Below are 18,083 nucleotides of genomic sequence, written 5' to 3' on the forward strand. Positions count from 1 at the left end.
TGGAAGGTATTCCCCTGAAGACAAGGGGAAGGCTACTGTACTATAAGATGTGAATGTTGCGGAAGGACACATCTGCCTGGAAGTTTTGAAAAGCTCCTGCTCAGGCGGTGGGGAGATGAGGGTCACCACAGAGCAGTATCCACATCCTGGACTGGGAGCAGAGGCGGTGGGTCTGTCAAGGAAGTCCCTGCCCCCTGCAGATGCCTCAGGATGTCCCCAATCACTACCCACCCCCCACTCCCAGAGGTCTAGCAGATGATGACGGGCCCCTCACCTGCTGGAAAGTGCAGGACCTGAACCCCAGGTTTAGGCCTTTTCTCAGAGGCCCCTAGCAGTAGAAGCCCTTCCCGATGTTTTTCGCATGGATGATGGTCCTCTCCACGGGGGAGGACCCTTTCTTCCAGAAAGTGGACGTTGTGGGTCTAGACGATGGCCTTGAGGACAGAGTGTGTGGCCATGTGGGATGATAGCGGTAGAAAACCTCCACTAGGATGACCCCACAGACGACCACCTGGATGACCCCTTCTGAGGTGGCCGTAAAAGAATGACAGATCCTTTGGCACAGTCTGCAAGAGGGAAAGAGAAGCACCAACCGTTGCTGGTGTTTCCCCACCCCCATGCTGTGAATTTTTCGTTCTTACTATCGCATGTAAAGGCAGGCCATTTTTGGGCGTCTGCGTGCCACATTCCATTGTCTGTCCAGCTCTTGATTTCGGATGAGGTCGTGATCTCAGGGTCATGAGATCCAGCCTCATGTTGGTCTCTGCACTTGGCACAGAGCCTGCTTAAGACTCCCTCTCCCTCTCCTTCTACCCCTCCCCCTATGCGCGTGCTCTCTCTAAAATCAGTCAATCGATCGATCAATCTTTAAAGGCAAGCTATTTCAGTATTAACTAGAACCCCAGAACCCTCAAGATGAGATCCAAAACAATGGGTACAAATGTAATATTAGAACCCTTTAGGGCGCCTGGGTGGCTCAGTGGGTTAAAGCCTCTGCCTTCGGCTCAGGTCAGGATCCCAGCACCCTGGGATCGAGTCCCGCATCAGGCTCTCTGCTCAGCAGGGAGCCTGCTTCCCCCTCTCTCTCTGCCTGCCTCTCTGCCTACTTGTGATCTGTCTCTCTGTCAAATAAATAAATAAAATCTTTAAAAAAAAAAAAAGAACCCTTTACACTTTGTTGTCCACATCTTTAATGACTTCTCAAGCACTTTACATATATATTCATTAATTTTCGTATCTGATTCTAAGGTGGCCAGAGAAGAAAATAGAAACTGAAACAAGTAATAGACTTTCTCACTCTCACACTGTGGGCTCCACAACAGGAAAAAGAGAGAAGTTAGGCGAGCCTATTTCTCTGGATGATTAGAAGAAGCAGATGGAAAAATCCTTGAAGCCTAGACACTGGGAATCAAAGAATGTGGGAAAGAATTTGAGAAAGAAAATTCTTCATACTTTTAATTAAACAAACCATATAAATCAAAAGTGCACACAGAGCTGCCAAAAGGAGAATGTGCAGTCTTGGGAGTAGAAGCTGCTTGTCTTTACTTTGTTGCCTTACAAAAGGCAGTGGCGGGGAGTGGGGGGTGGTTGGGGGGGCTGGCTTGACAGAAATGCTAAAAGTTCAGTGTTTTGAGTTGAAACTTTTTTTCTACAACCACTCCCAACAGGAGCTTTTATACATAAAATGTTGTCTCACATTCTTCGGCGTTTTCAGCATATTTAAACAACGCAAGTGGAAATAAATTCATTTTGGAAGCACGGTCCTATTTGTCTCTTGCCATAAGCCCTTTGCATGCTGGGTACATTAAGGCTGAAGTAATTCCATGGGGTAATCATGGCCCTTCTGGTTGCAGAAGGAGAACAGGGACCATGTGTGGTGTGCTCCAAGATGTCACCTGCCACCGACTTTATCTTTATCTCCCAGGAAAGGAGCCAGAAAGAAGGCTGTAAACAACTCGTAGAACCACAATAGGAGCATTTTGGCAACCGAGAACTAAAGCAAATACTCATGTAAAATCCAAGACCACCAACTGAAAGGATCTGACTGTTCCGTCCTGAAGTCTTGCCTTACTAGTGTTTAAAGCTTGGAGGTGCCTTCTAGAATGCAATCCATCTTTTGGTCTACTACCACCCTTCCAGTTCTGGGGGCTCTCGGACTCCTTTCCTCACTGATAGCATCCACTCAATCATTCAACAGCTCAGTTCTGAAGCTGTGGAAGGCAACATCTCATACTTCAATCAACCCAAAAGGAACAGAAGTTCCTGTCCCCAAACCAGAAGTTTGGAGCTTTAGAGACCACAACCCTTTAGTGGACTAATTTAAATATTTTGTTTATTTTTCATAGATTTAGACTGAGTAATAAAACATTATGTTCTTGTGGTAAAAAGGAGTTCAAATACAAAAAGTATTCACTTAGAAAACAATAAAGAATACTTTCCTCCCTCAATACTATTCCCCAATAGCTTAATACCTGGGGAATAGCCTTGGAGACCCTCTTCAGTGTTTATAAGAATATCTCTGCCTTGTCCAGATTTCTCTGTATTTAAAAAAAATGGGATTGTAGTTTTCTGAAATTTACTTTTTAAAGTTTCATGTCATGAGCCTTTTCCACATCAGTATACTTAGATGCATTTCATTTTTTCAGCTTTTATGACATCACATTGTGCATGAACATACCATAATTCTTTAGCTAGTCCCCAACTGATTAATATATAAGTTGTTTGTCCAATGTTGGCTATTATAAACACAGCAGAAATGAAATATATGTAAATTTTTGTTTAAAAATTGCTTTTTATCTAATTATGAGAGTAGGACATGTTTACTATAGAGGACTTGCAGAACACGGGTATTCATCAACTTACAATGGGGTTATGTTCCAACAATCCCATCATAAGATGAAACTGTCATAAATCAAAACCACATTTAATGTAATGTAATGTATCGAAAACACATTTAATGCACCTAACCTACCCAACGTTATAGCTGAGCCGCACCTACCTTGTATGTGCTCAGAACACTTCCATCAGCCAAAGTCGGGCAAAATCATCTAATGTAAAGCCTATTATATAATAATGTTGACTATTTCATGTAAATCATTGAATACTGTACCAAAAGTAAAAAGCAGGATGGTCGTATGGGTACAGAATGGGTGTAAGGGTATCAGGTGTTTACTCTGGAGATCAGTGACTGACTGGGAGCTGCCACTGCCCCACATCACAAGAGAGGATTGTACCACATATTGCTAGACAAGATTAAAAGTCAAAACTCCAAATATGGTTTCTACTGAATGTTTAACGCTTTTGCAGCATCGTAAAGTAGAGAAACCATAAGTTAAGCCATTGCAAGTCAAACTGTACAGAAAATTGTAAATAAGATTAAGAACACATGGAATCCTACCACTAAAATATGAACATTGTTAACATTTTGGTATATATTGCTGCAGTCTTTTATCTGGGCAAGAGAACAAAGGGATAGCTGTTTGCGTTACACTTTTTTTTTTAAACTATAGTATCACCAGATATAAGAAATCCTATTAGTAGTCTAATATGCATTCTCTCCCTCTTCCTTACTGAAGAAATCCAATTCTGTCCAGTATAGCAATGTCCTTAGCTAAAAACTAGTGTTTTCCAGTGTTCTTTGAAGTTAGGAGTAATCGTGTGTCATAGTTCTAAATGAATGAGATGTACGGGAGAGTTTACTGGAGGTTTCTGGCAATATTTGACTTGCTTCAGCATCAGTTTCCCCTTGCTATTTATTTTCTTTCTTTTTTTTTTTCCTGACCTGGAGCAAGCATGTGGGGCTGGATATGGAGCAGCCATCTTGTGACCTTGAGGTGACAAGCATAAGGACAAAAGCCACAGGCCAAGGATGGTAAATGTAAAGACAGAAGGAGTCTGGGACATTGATGATGTTGTGGAGACAAGGCACAAGCTCTGGGCATTCTATCTGCACATTTTTTTGTTAGATGAGAAAAAATAAAACCCTATTTAAATAATCTACTCTAGTCAGGGTTCTACTAGATACAACTAAACATAATTTCTGAGATTCTGTATATGTAGGTCTCCTCCTCCTACTTCAGTCACTTGGCATTACACCATGAGCACTCTCCTCTGTGCCATTAAACGTTTCTTAAAAGCGTGACTTCTAATCCTGTATGATATGTCTTTTTATGGGTGTATCATTATTTATTGCCATTCAATTGTTGAGCTTTTAGGTTACCTCTAATTCCTAATTTAAACGTATAACAGAATTTATATAGATAAATATTAATTTTGGTTACATAGTTGTTTTCTTAAGACAAACTTTAGAATTGGGATTATGATGTCAAAGAGACAATTTCCAACATTTTAAGAAATATTGTTTCCTGGAATACTTTTTTCAAGCTAACTCTCCAAACTGCAGCCAAGTATTAGAATAGCATTCCTTTTTTTTTTAAAGATTTATTTTATTTTTTAAAAAGATTTTATTTATTTATTTTTGAGAGAGAGTGCATGGGGCAGGGGGGAGGAGCAGACAGAGAGGGAAAGAGTAATTCAAGCAGACTCTGTGCTGAGCGTGGAGCCCGTCGTGGAGCTCAATCTCACGACCCATGAGATCACGACCTGAGCTGAAACCAAGTTGCCCAACCGAACGTGTCACCCACGCACCCCTAGGATAACATTTCAAAACATATTCAACAACACTTAAAAATGTTTTTGGTGGGGCACCTGGGTGGCTCAGTGGGTTAAGGCCTCTGCCTTTGGCTCAGGTCATGATCCCTGGGATGGAGCCCCACATTGGGCTCTCTGCTTAGCGGGGAGCCTGCTTTCTCCTCTCTCTCTGCCTGCCTCTCTGCCTACTTGTGATATCTGTCTGTCAAATAAATAAATAAAATCTTAAAAAAATGTTTTGGCTATTGACAGTAGAGGAATCATGGTATTTTATTATTGCTTTCATTTTTTTTAATTTTTAAATTTTTTATTGCTTTCATTTTTAGTTTTCAGTTGCTTGTTTTAATAGTATTTATGTCCCTTCCATCATTTTACTCTCTTAACACATTATAAAAGAGAAGCATTTTCAAATACATTATAATCATATATTATTAAAAACAAAGTCTCCAAGTCACATTACAGCTTTCAGACACACTGCTATTAAAATTATTACAGCATCTAATGAACCTGTGATTTCCCTGGATGTTTAACAAGTGAGTAAGTGATTACCCCAGTCGCCGGTGATTACAGACTGTGTTCTGATGTCCTTCAATCTTCACATGCACATTTATCTTCTCTGGATGCACCACTGGGATATTATTCTGAAGTAATGGTAATTTCATAATAACAAATAATATAAATGCCCACAATGAGGCAAACATTATCCTCAGTGCTTTTACATGTATTAATTCATTCAAACTTCCTAACAAGCCATGAAGCAGGTGCTATTATTATTCCCACCTCACAGATGAGGACCCTGAGGCACAGAGAGGAAAAGTAACAAGGCCCGATTTCACAGTTTCTAAGTGGTGACACTAGCTTAGGAACGCAGTGGTCAGGGTCTGGAACCCATGCAGACCATTGTTATACAGTGTTGTTTTATCAGCCACTGCTGCGATTTTATTAGAGTCCTCGAACAGCGGGAGAGTCTTTTGCAATGTATTTGAAAGTGATCACAACTCTGCCCTTAACAGGGTTCTCAGAGGTGGCTTTTAATCACATTCATGAACTTGCTGTTTGAACTTAGACCAGCCCTTTAACTTTCCTGAGTCTTGGTTTCTGAGCTGCATTTCTTTCAATACAACATGTCTGGCTGTTTTGGTGGTCTTATGCCTGAAAATTATTTACTTTGTTGTGGCCCAATCAGCTGTTCTGTAGTCAGTATCAATGATAATTAGGAAACCCCAAATCCATCTGAAAATGGTTGATTCTGTAGCTCATGTTGACATGGCCCTTCATCGCACGGCAGACCTCAGGGAGAGCTGGTTGCTCCCTAGAGCTGTGGACCTGCCAGGAGGGAGCAATAGTAAGGGGGAGCTTGAGGAGAGCCCAGAGGGAGGACAGCCCAGCTGCTGAGGTTGGCAAGCAAAGACAGCTTCCAGAAAGCTCTTCTATGCTGAGAAGGAAAAGTTAAGGTGTGCCTGGGTGATTCAGTCAATGAGCATCTGCCTTCAGCTCAGGTCATGATCTCAGGGTCTTGGGATCGAGCCCGGCATCAGGCTCCCTGCTCAGCGGGCAGTCTGCTTCCTTTCTCCCTCTGCCCCTCCCCCTCTGTTTGTGCGTGCGCACTCTCTCTCGCTCTCTCTCTCAAATACTTAAAGTATTTTTTAAATTGTTTTTATTATGTTAGTCACCATAGAGTTTTGTTTTGTTTTTTTTCTTAAAAGAAGTCGAAACGCACAAGAGCATCTCTTTGTTCAGCACCATGGCCACACCTGAGAACAGTGGGAGGCTTTTAAGGACTTGGCTTTTATGAAAGTCACCGTATCACTCTTCTTTCTGTACCCCAAACCAAAGAGTGCCAAGTCCTGGGAAAACTTCACAGAAAAACGATTTATTGGTTGTAATGACTAAGGTGAACAGGTATTTTGAGACTTCAACTCTCTGTTGTCAGTATATTTGCCCCTTCCTCTTCCCTCCGTCCCAGATGGCTGGCTCTGTTCTCATTGCCTGAAGGGAAAGAGGGAGGGCACCTCAGCAAAAAAACAGAAGGAGCTTGCAAGTTCGGGGATTCAAAAAGTCTAAGCTCATAGAGGGAGAAATCCCACAGGGATAGAAGTTCTTTAAAACAGAGAAAGGGAGAAGGCTTTTCTTCACACTAGAAATGGACTCTTCCAAGCTGGGGGAGAGGAATGAAGTCGAAACATAAGAGATTCTTCAAGACAACCAAGGATCTTTTACTTCATTTCATAGCACTTGTAGCAAGGAAGCATCCAGACCGTAGAAAAAAATGGCTGTGAGCTGTTCTCTCCACACAGGTCTACATATGAAGATGGCAAAGTTTTCTGGACACCAAGGGCAGTAGGAAGGCAGCCAAAGACCTCTGACTCAAAGAAACCACGTGGACCAGGAAAGTGGACATCTTAGCAGTAACCTATATCGACCTCTGATGGATAACTACATGCCCATCCTTTCATCTCCTCACTGCTATCTCCCCGATTACCCCTCCCCCCAACACCTTGGCACCATTTAAGAGGTTGACGGTGTGATATTGACAACCTTGAGAAGATCCTAAGGAGGATTGAAGTTAGTGTTTTTTTTTCCCCAAAAGCCCCCTATCATTGAGCCCTTGGTGCTCAATGTCTGAAATACAGATGTGAGGGAACGTAGTTATATTTTTGCACAAAAATATTTTGATTGAGGTCTGAGAGTCATATAGACTATAGCCATCTTATAGGTCAATTCTCCCAGCCCCACCTTTTTTTTTAATCATGCAATGATTCACTGTAGTGTTTTTTGCTCTGCCCAAGAGAAAGAGAGAAAAAAAAGAAAATTCCAACAGAAGGGAATTTATCCCATATCTGATGAAAAGGTTTAAATAACTCTATCTTAAGATTTTGGCAGTAACTTTTACCCCTAACTCATATGCACATTCAGGACTACACAAAGCTATACCCAAACGTCGAACTTAGTATGAGCTGGTTTCTCCACAATTTGAACTTATGATGCCAGGAAGTTCAGCTATTTCAAATCTGAAAAGAATATCACCAAGCCACACCTTTCAAAAAATGTTATTAACATATGATTCTTTCCTAAACAAGGGAAGATGGGAAATCTAGTTGCATTCACAAGGAATGTATGAAGACTGCCAAGAAAGCAAATAATTTTTGGAAGTCACCCTTATTTGGAAATATTCTCGTCATAGAACCATGGTTGTTTAAACAAAAGCATCCACCATATCTCCTTTTGAAAATATGTACTTCCAAAATATATGAGAAGAATTAAATACTGTGTTACTCAGTTCTCCTTTGATTTACTTGAAAATAGCTTGGATTTAAAAAAAAAAAAAAAGATAAAGCCCGCCAAGAACTACAAGTAGCTTCCTGTAGGCAATTGTGATGTAGTGGAAAAGGCATAACCTCTGTAGTCAAACAGACCTGTTTTGGAAGCTTGGCTGCACTCTTAACTAGCTGGGTGACCTTGGGCAAGTAACTTTATCTTCCCTATGATTCATCTGCAAAAATAATTAAATTTTATTAAATCAGAAAACAGATGTGAAAGTGTTCATTGAAGGATAGTTCCCCCTAGGCCCCAGTGGAAAAACAGAATAGTTATACACGGTTATTATAACATAAAGTAATAAACAAATACATGTCTTAGTACATGCGCCAAACTATTTACATGAGTTTGAAAAGGCTTGACAATGGAACGTGATATTTGGCCAAGTGCAAAATTATACACTGGAGTGAGATGCATTGAAATGAATTCTACTTATTTGACTTTAAATTGCTCCTATAAAAATCTTTTTCAGGGCCAATGGGTGCTTTATGAAATGTGCTGTCGGCAAGACATCGAGAAATTCTAATGTATAAAAATGTCGGGTCTCGTTATTTCTAAGGGAATTATGAGAACAAGATCAATGAGAAGAAATATCCACAGTTTCTACTGTTTTAGCCTCCAGCCTAAAAGGAGCAGATGAGGTGACTCTGAGCAGATCGATGGCAAAATTATAACCTGACCTCAAGGCATTCTCTTAGTCGTCCAATAATTTCATGATGTCCCTAGCTGTGCTGAAGTAATTCTGCCAAGGAACCTATGCTCTACTCTAATTAAGCCTTATCATCTAGAGGTCAACAAACTTATGGAACAGGGGCCAAACTCAGACCACTTTGTTTTTGTAAATAAAGTTTTATTGGAGCACAGCCATACCCATTCAGCTATGTGTTATGACTGCTTTCATACCACAACAAGCAGAATTAAGTAGTTGTAGCAGAGACCATCTGGCCCACAAAGACTGAAATATTTACTATCTGGATCATTACAGAAAAATTGTGCTAATCTCAGCTCTAACCCCTAACAACTCGCTTGCTCCCTAAAATCAAAGGCAATATATTTAACCTATCTATGGGATATTTTCATTTTAAGATGACCATATTAACTCCATCTGTAGATTGCCTGGGAGAAAATTTCTGAGCAGAGAGAGAGAAAGAGTTCTCTTTGTGCACCTGGCTCATGCTTATTCCCTTTCCAAAATAATAAAAGTCAGTGGTGTGACACCGTATGTTGCAAAGTTTGCCAAAGTTTGACTTCGGGGTGACTGTAGATTTTGCATTATAGCAAAGGCATGTGGAGGCTAATCTTCAGTTAGCTGACTTTATTTTACTTAAATAAACCTTATTATAGCCAAAGTCAGCTTTGGGGAGTGGTGGGGGGCATCCACCAATCTCTAAAGAGACCTGCTCTGAAATAACATGGCTGAAATGTATTAGCTGTCCAACATTCTTTGTCAGATTTTGAAAACCTTGAGAATCAGAGCAGTGATATTTCTTGGAATACTGAACAATGAGCTAGAGCACTGTTGAGTCTCATAAACCTTCCTCCCAAATCAGAACTGACAATCAGTCTGATTCAACCCGTAGTTCATCCTCCCAAATAATGTGGTTTGAATGATAAGGAATCCAAATGAAGTAAAACAGTGACTGAAAAAAATGGAGGAAGACGAGTCAGGGATGGGGGCAAAATCTCCATTCTGAGTGTGCAGAAGTTCGAGATGGACCATCGCTGCTCTAAGTATGGAAAAGCTTTCGCTTAACTTGTGTCGGAGGGTCTTTGATACAAAAAGCTGGAGGAGAGAAAGTCAAGATTAGTCTGGCTTTCTTTCCTCCTCATGGACACATTCCAAGGTAAAGTTCAAGCTAATGCTAGTCTTGGTTATTTAGTTATCTAATGCCTGCAACAAAAGTAAAGCCCTCTCTAGGGGCACCTGGGTGGCTCAGTGGTTTAAGCCTCTGCCTTCGGCTCAGGTCATGATCCCAGGGTCCTGGGATCGAGCCCCACATCGGGTTCTCTGTTCCGCAGGGAGACTGCTTCCTCCTCTCTCTCTGCCTGCCTCTCTGCCTAGTTGTGATTTCTCTCTGTCAAATAAATAAAATATTACAAAAAAAAAAGTAAAGCCCTCTCCATATTTTTTCCGAGGAGTTGCAGTTTTAAATATATTTTCAAATAAAAGCGGTAGGGGGAAGCTTCTTTTTAAAAATAGGATCTAAGGGGCACCTGACTCGTTCAGTCAGTAGAACATGTGACTTTTGATCTTGGGGTTGTGAGTTCAAGCCCCACACTAGGTGTAGAGTTTACTTAAAAAACGATAAGCAAAAATAGGATCTGAATAAATGTCAGCAAAGTTGAGAGTCTTGGCACTGAGGAAGGGGAAATTTTAAATGGCAAATTAGTATATCTTTAGCCACAAAGCCACATATAATGACATAGATTCATACTTTTCACAAATAGCTCTTTCTCAATTCTAAATCTGGTTCTACCATTTGGTTGGTAAGAAACTTCATTTCTCGGTTTTTCTCTGAGACAGGGAAAAAAAGAAAAACCAGAATGAAAGCTATTCCTGGAACAATGTGGTAATTTGAGGACTCTAGGTTCTAAGTCATGTTATAAGCCTATCCAGGTATGTGCTTATCCTTTTGGAGAAAAAGAAAAAGGGGCTTCTGCCGTAATCACTGGGGGACTTTTGACACCAGACATGTCAGAGCAAGGCAATAGGACAAGTCTCCGAGCATCAGGAACGTCACCACTGATTGGGTCAGTAATTCTTTTGGAGAGCCCAAGTAATGAAATGCCACCAGGTTTTTTTTGTAATATTTTATTTATTTGACAGAGAGAAATCACAAGTAGGCAGAGAGGCAGGCAGAGAGAGAGGAGGAAGCAGGATCCCCGCCGAGCAGAGAGCCCAATGCGGGGCTCGATCCCAGGACCCTGGGATCACGACCCAAGCCGAAGGCAGAGGCTTCAACCCACTGAGCCACCCAGGTGCCCCGAAATGCCACCAGGTTTTAACAACGATGTAGGGACAATAGCCATCCACCCGACAGGCTTAGGGACAAGAACCACCAGAGTTGCACAAAGGATATGTGTCCTTAAAAAGCTGAGTAGGACCCTTTCAGCCAGCCTCAGATGAGGGAACTTGGACCATGTCTCCCAGGAAGGAAGACACAAAGAGAGCAACACTAAAGGCAGAGAACTGGAACTGTACTGAGTTCTCCTGGTGTCTGCACTTAAGGCCAAGTTCGCCTTGTCTAAAATAAGAAGACTTGGGATTTTCAGGAGACCATGTCAACTGGTCATCAGGAATCAGGAGAGACCGTTTTAACTTCTACACAGACGGAGCAAGCAGGGGGCTTTTTAGACTGTGAATCACATCACGTAAACCTTTTTCAGTGGGTTCCAGTCACTTTCAGAACCAAATCCAAAATCTGAATCATGGGCCAATATGTTTGTTATCCTGGCTACTTCTCAGACCTCATGTCTCACTTCTTTGAACATCCTGCTCTGGGCACGCTCTTGTCCTTGTCAGAACATGCCAAACGTATTCTTGCCTCAGGACCTTCAGATTTGCTGCTCTCGTGGTCTGATTCTTGACTTGGACCTTTGCATAGTTTACCTTTTCACTACATCGATGTCTCTTGTCTCTCATCACACATCTCCAGCTAAGAGAGGCTGCCCCTGACTTGACATAAAATTCGCTTTATCCCCTCATCACGCCTTAATTTTCATTCTAGTAATTATCACCATGTGATGATAGGATACCTATGTGTTGACTAATTTATTATCTGTGCCTCACCAGACCACAAGTTCCATGAGGGCAGAGACTTGGTTTTGCTCATGCCTTACCCTGAGACTTAGAATAGGGCCTGGCACATCATGGGTGTTCAGCTAATATTTGTTGACTGAATAAATGAATTAAAACAGATATTCAAATGAATCAACTTTTGCAAAAATTTCGTTTCTAAACCGGGCAAGCCTTAAAATAGCAAAAACAGTCACACGTAGGAAAATCAGAAGGTTTTTTTCTTTTTAAGTAGGTTACAGGCCCAGCATGGAGCCCAGCATGGGGCTTGAACTCACCACCCCAAGATCAAGACCTGAGCTGAGCTCAAGAGTCAGTTGCTTAACCGACTGAGCCACCCAGGGGCGCCCAAAATCAAAATTTTTGACACTTCTGAAAAAGTAAATGCTGTAAATGATCTTTGCCATTTCACAATTGAACCCACATTTCCACTTCACCCTCCATGCGGTCATTTAAGTTTGGTCCTTCTTTAGTAGCAAGACATAGGATTGGGGGGGCATCTGGATGGCTCAGTTGTTAAGCATCTGTCTTTGGCTCAGGTCATGATCCCAGTGTCCTGGGATCAAGCCCCACATCGGGCTCTCTGCTCCATGGGAAGCTTGCTTCTCCCTCTCCCGCTCCCCCTGCCTGTGTTCCCTCTCTCGCTGTGTCTCTCTCTGTCAAATAAATAAATAAAATCTTGAAAGAAAAAAGACATAGGGTGGATAGAATGTCTGTTACTGGTGTCAGAATCTCCAAACACCCTTACTTTGGCAAGGCTGGAGAGAGAGCTGTTGAAATGTCTATTGTTCCAAAGAATCCCAGAAATATGAGACAGGATCACTCTTTTGGAAAATTAGACCCACGGAGATTGTTGGTCTATTTAAACAAACTCAAGCCCCAACTTACTACATCAGCACTTAGTACTCTTCAACTGCACACGCTTGTATCTGAAGCAGCTTGTGCCCTTCAATCGGTAGGAGAGCCTCATTTGTTTATGGAAATGCTGTGATGCCCTGAACGAATCCAAGGGCTTCCTCTGGAGCACCTTGGAGAGAAAGCTGGCAGGTTCCGGCTGCTCTGTGGGCCTGTGGAGCAAAGATTTTTATCTCCATCAATAAAACTCACCAGCTCAGCCAAGTATTGACAGTGACACCATTGTTAGCTCTGCCGTACACCCAAGTGGACAAATGCTTCCTGAAGTATCTTTTGTTACTCTCTTTGGGCATCCCATGTTCTACTTCGATCGAATTGGACCATTCCCGGGGCACCTGGGTGGCTCAGTCGGTTAAGCATCTGTGATTAAGCTCAGGTCGTGATCCCAGGGACCTGGGATCGAGCCCCACGTTGAGCTCGCTGCTCAGTGGGGAGGCTGCTTCTCTCTGCCTACTGCTCTCTCTTCTCTGTCAAATAAGGAAATAAACTACTTTTTTAGAAATTGGACTACTCCCCTTTACTGACCATTCCCTGTGTTCTTCTGCCTTAATACATTTGGTCTAATTGCTCCCTCCCTTGTATTATAGGTTTTTTTTTTCATATATCTATCATAGTAAACTACATATAGTAAACTATAAGTCCATTCATTCCCTCAAGTACAACCTCACATCAAAGAGGAAAAAAAGTAAATGAGTCCAAAGATCTGGTCAGAAATTTCATTGCTAAAACATATAGCACACCAAAGTGTCAGTTTTACTCTATGATAACTTTTAAAATAAAATAACTATATACCATCAAGTATACAGTCAAGTATACAGGACTCAAAGACATGTTCTATTTTTCCCACAGTGACTATCTTAATGCCTTATATAAAATAATGAGGACCAAATTCTCCCACCGCCCCCAAAAAAGTTGGTGCCCCAGGTTTGCAAGTATGTGCTTAGACCGTCTATTGGGTAAACCAGCACTGTGTAAGGAGAGATCCACACGGTTCACTCCGATTTTAGAATCCTAATGACAATGATTTCTTTTCCTTTTAAAAAAAATATTTTATTTATGTATTTGTCAGAGAGAGCACAAGCAGAGGGAACAGCAGGCAGAGGGAGAAACAGGCTCCCCACTGATCAAGGAGCCCCATGCGGGGCTCCACCCCAGGACCCTGGGATCATGACCTGTGCGGAAGGCAGAGGCTTAACCCACTGAACCACCCAGGCGCCCCTATAATTATTTCTTTAGTGCAATACGGGGCTGAGGAACATCCAGAAATAAGGTTGTCTTGTGTAGAAGTATGAAGGATATTGCTCTTATGCTGATGTCCAGAGAAGATAGCTGTTGCCACAGTGTGATTTGAGGGCCACCGCAGAAGTCTGACCCTACTGACCTATACTTCTCAACATATACTCAATCTCCATGGCACTTCAAAAGAAGAAATGAGCAGTTTACCTGGATTGACGCATCCTGCTATGTCAGAAACATAACCTCTGTAGGAATTTGTTTACTTAACTAAAATATACTCTTTGAGTATACGTCCAAAAGCCAGACGTAAGACTGGTCAACATGATGGAGGAGGGAGGACGGCAGGTGGAGGGAAAAGCTGAAACGTGGTTCATCTGAGTTCTGTTTAAATGTGTTGTTCAAGTGATGCTAAAGAGTAGCTGAGTTATATAATATCAAACTATTTTTAAGGGAGAGTTTAGATCAGAAAAAAAGATACTCGTGCATGTGTCAGATCGCTTGCACAGGACCAAATGCATGGACGGCAAATTACAGATGGAAAATTTCAGGAAAGCAAAAGCAGAGGTTGAAAAGCTCCCTATTCAGGGAAGGGCTGGTCAGCAGGGAGGCAGAGGAGGGAAAAGAGTGGTTTATGCTGTGGGGATGGATTAATTTTTCTGTTGCGGAGGCTTGGGGGGATGAGACAGATTTGTCCTTGGCTTGCAGATAAAAAAAGATGGTTCTGGGAAAGACAGCCAAGTGCCACAAGATGCTTAAAGCAGTCACAGTCCTTTCTCTAGGGTAGCTAAGCTCATCGTGTGGAGTGGAGGGAGATAGACAGGGGTTTTGACGCTTGATTGAACTGTTAAAAGTCTAACTCAACAGCTGGAAAGGTAGAAACAGCCCAAATACTCATCAATAGATGAATGAATAAGCGAAGTATGGTGTACACTTGCTGTGAAATCTGATTCGGCCACACAAAAGGAATAAAATACGGAGAGATACATGCTACAACATGGATGAACTTGATAATTGTTCAGTGAAACAACCAGACACAAAAGGTCACAGGTTGTTGGATTCCGTTTCTGTGAAATGTCTAGAATAGGCAAATCCAAACAAACAGAAACCAGATTAGCAGTTGCCAGGAGTAGGGGACGGGAATTTGGGAGCAGCTATTTAATGGGGATGGGGTTTCCATTTGCGCTGATGAAACATTTTGGAACTACATAGTGCCAGTGGGTATACAGTATTGTAAACCACTTAGTTGTTTACTCTCAAATGGTTACTTTTATGTGAATTTCCTCTCCATAGAAAAACTATTTAAGCTTTTCTCAAATTACATGGGGGCTCTAACATTCAATATCGAAGGTTAGATAGTTCTTTTTAAGCTGGACTTACATCAAAATCAGAAAATAATATTGAAGGGTTAATGAGAACCATAGCTAGTTGTTTTTATTTATTTAAAAAAAAACTTTAAATCCAGTATAGTGAACATACAATGTTATATTAGTTTTAGGTATACAATATAGTGATTCAACAATTCCATACATGTCTTAGTGCTAATTATGGTAAGTGCACTCTTAATCTCTTTCACCTGTTTCACCCATCCCCCACCTACCTCCCCTCTGGTCACCACCAGTTTGTTCTCTGTGGTTAAGAGTCTGTTTTTTGGTTTGTCTCTTTTCCCCTCTGTTCATTCATTGTTTCAAAAATTCTACTTGTAAGGGAAATCATATGGTATTCATCTTTCTCTAACTAATTTACTTCACTTATCATTATGCTCTCTAACTGCATCCATGTTGATGCAAATGGCAAGATTTCATTTTTTCTTATGGCTGAGTAATATTCCATTGCACATATATATAGACGTGCAATAGAATATTATATATATAATATATGACATGTATCATATATTATATATCACATCTTCCCTATCCATTCACCTATCAATGGACACTTGGGTTGCTTCCATGTCTTGACTATTGTAAATAATGCTATAGTCAACATAGGGGGACATATATATATTTGTGAGTTAGTGTTTTCGTATTCATTGGGTGAATACCCAGTAGTAGAATTACTGGATCATATGGTAATTCTATTCTTCATTTTTTTGAGGAACCTGCATGCTGTTTCCCACAGTGGCTACACCAGTTTGCATTCCTATCAACAGGGCACACGGGTTCTTTTTTCTCTACATCCTAGTCAATACGTCTTGGTTTTTTTGTGTTGTTTATTTTAGCCATTCTGACAGGTGTGAGATGATATCTCATTGTGTCGTGTGTGTGTGTGTGTGCGTGCGTGTGTGTGTGTGTTTTGACCGGACTAAGTGCCCTTACTGGGGGCAAGCCAGGACTACATTGGATTTCAGAATTGGCACTGGGGCCCTTCTTCTCGCCAAAGGTGGGCAACAACATTGACAAAGCGCCGGTTGTACACATCCACCGCCTGGCTCGGCCTGTCTCCTTCTGTTTGTCTGGTTTGGCCGCCTTGGGAGTCTGCCCTCTTACTCTCCCGGCGGGCCGGGGAACCATGGACTTCACCTCCAAGCATATGGCTGGCTACTGCTGGGGTGATCAGAGCCTCCACTCCACACCGACCCAGGGTAGCCTCATCCTCTAAGGGTGTGCCTGCCAAGAGCACAACTTGAGCTTCTGGAGCGATGCCCTCTGGTGAGGCTACAGGAGCCTGGATCTGGGTGACCATCTCCTGGCCGGTCATCTTGAGAGTATGTAGCTCCTCGGTGTGGACAAGGAGCTGCATGTCAGCTACCCACCTGTGGCCACCACAGCCCCTGCCAGCTCACTGGGGGCTTTGATCTGCATTTCCCTGTTGAGGAGGGATGAGGAGAGAGGTTGAGCATCTTCTCCTGTGTCTGCTGACCATCTGGATGTCTTCATTGCAGAGATGTCTGTTCATGTTTCCTGCGCATTTTTAAATGGGTTATTTGTGTGTTCAGTGTTGAGTTGTATTAAGTTCTTTATACATTTTGGATGCTAACCGTTTACATGTCATTTGCAAATATCTTCTCCCGTTCAGTAGGCTGTCTTTTAGTTTTGTTGTTTCCTTTGCAGCGCAGGAACATTTTATCTTGATGTAGTCCTAATGTTTATTTTTGCTTTCGTTTCCCTTGCCTCAGGAGACATATTTAGAAAAACGTTGTTATGGCCGATGTCAGAGAAATTACTGCCTGTGTTCTCTTCTAGGATTTTTATGATTTCAGGTCTCACATTTAAGTCTTTAATCCATTTTGATTTCGTTTTTGTGTATGATGTAAGAAAATGGTGCAGTTTCATTCTTTTGTATGTAGCCATCCAGGTTTCCCAACATCATTTGTTGAAGAGACTGTCTTTTTCCCATCACATATCCTTGCCTCCTTTGTGGAAGTTAATTGGCCACAAAATAGGGGACTTATTTCTGGGCTCTCTATTCTGTTCTATTGATCTATGTGTCTATTTTTGTGCCAGTAGCATACCTGTTTTGATTACTACAACTTTGTAGTATATCTTGAAATCTGGGATTATGACACCACCCATTTTGTTCTTTTTAAGATTGCTTTGACTCTTTGGGGTCTTTTCGGTTTTGTGCAAATTTTAGGATAATTTGCTCTAGTTCCGTGAAAAATGCTGTTGGTATTTTGATAGGGATTGCATTAAATCTTTAGAGTGATTTGAGTGTATGGACATTTAAATAATATTTGTTTTTCCAGTCCATGAACGTGGAATATCTTTCCATTGGTTTGTGTCGCCTTCCATTTCTTTCGTGACAGTTTTATAGTTTTCAGAGTACAGGTCTTTCCCTCCTTGGTTAAATTTATTCTTAGGTATTGGTTTTGATACAACTATGAATGGGATTGTTTTCTTAATTTTTTCCTCTGCTGCTTCATTATTAGTGTATAGAAATGCAATGGATTTCTGTATATTGATTTTATATCCTGTGACCTTACTGAATTCATTTATCCATTCTAGCTAATTATTTTTAAACTTCTCTACTTCTATAAACTTTGATTTACTTTTCTACTTTAGTGAAAAAAACCATTTTACTTAATACAGAATATGTATAATCAGTAGCGATACTCAAAATATTTAACAACTTGTACAGCATGGACACTGACCAATCAGATACGATGCCAGCTATCAACCACCAGTGAATGAATGTCTTTACCTGCTGTATCTCTAATAACCAAACGTGA

General features: G+C 41.4%; 1 pseudogene; it reads right to left on the reverse strand.

The window, feature by feature from the left end:
• Positions 1-328: 328 nt before the first annotated feature.
• LOC123934727 lies at positions 329-16,657 on the reverse strand (annotated as a pseudogene).
• Positions 16,658-18,083: the final 1,426 nt, after the last annotated feature.

Source organism: Meles meles, chromosome X (genome assembly GCF_922984935.1).
Source record: "Meles meles chromosome X, mMelMel3.1 paternal haplotype, whole genome shotgun sequence".
NCBI lineage: Eukaryota > Metazoa > Chordata > Mammalia > Carnivora > Mustelidae > Meles > Meles meles.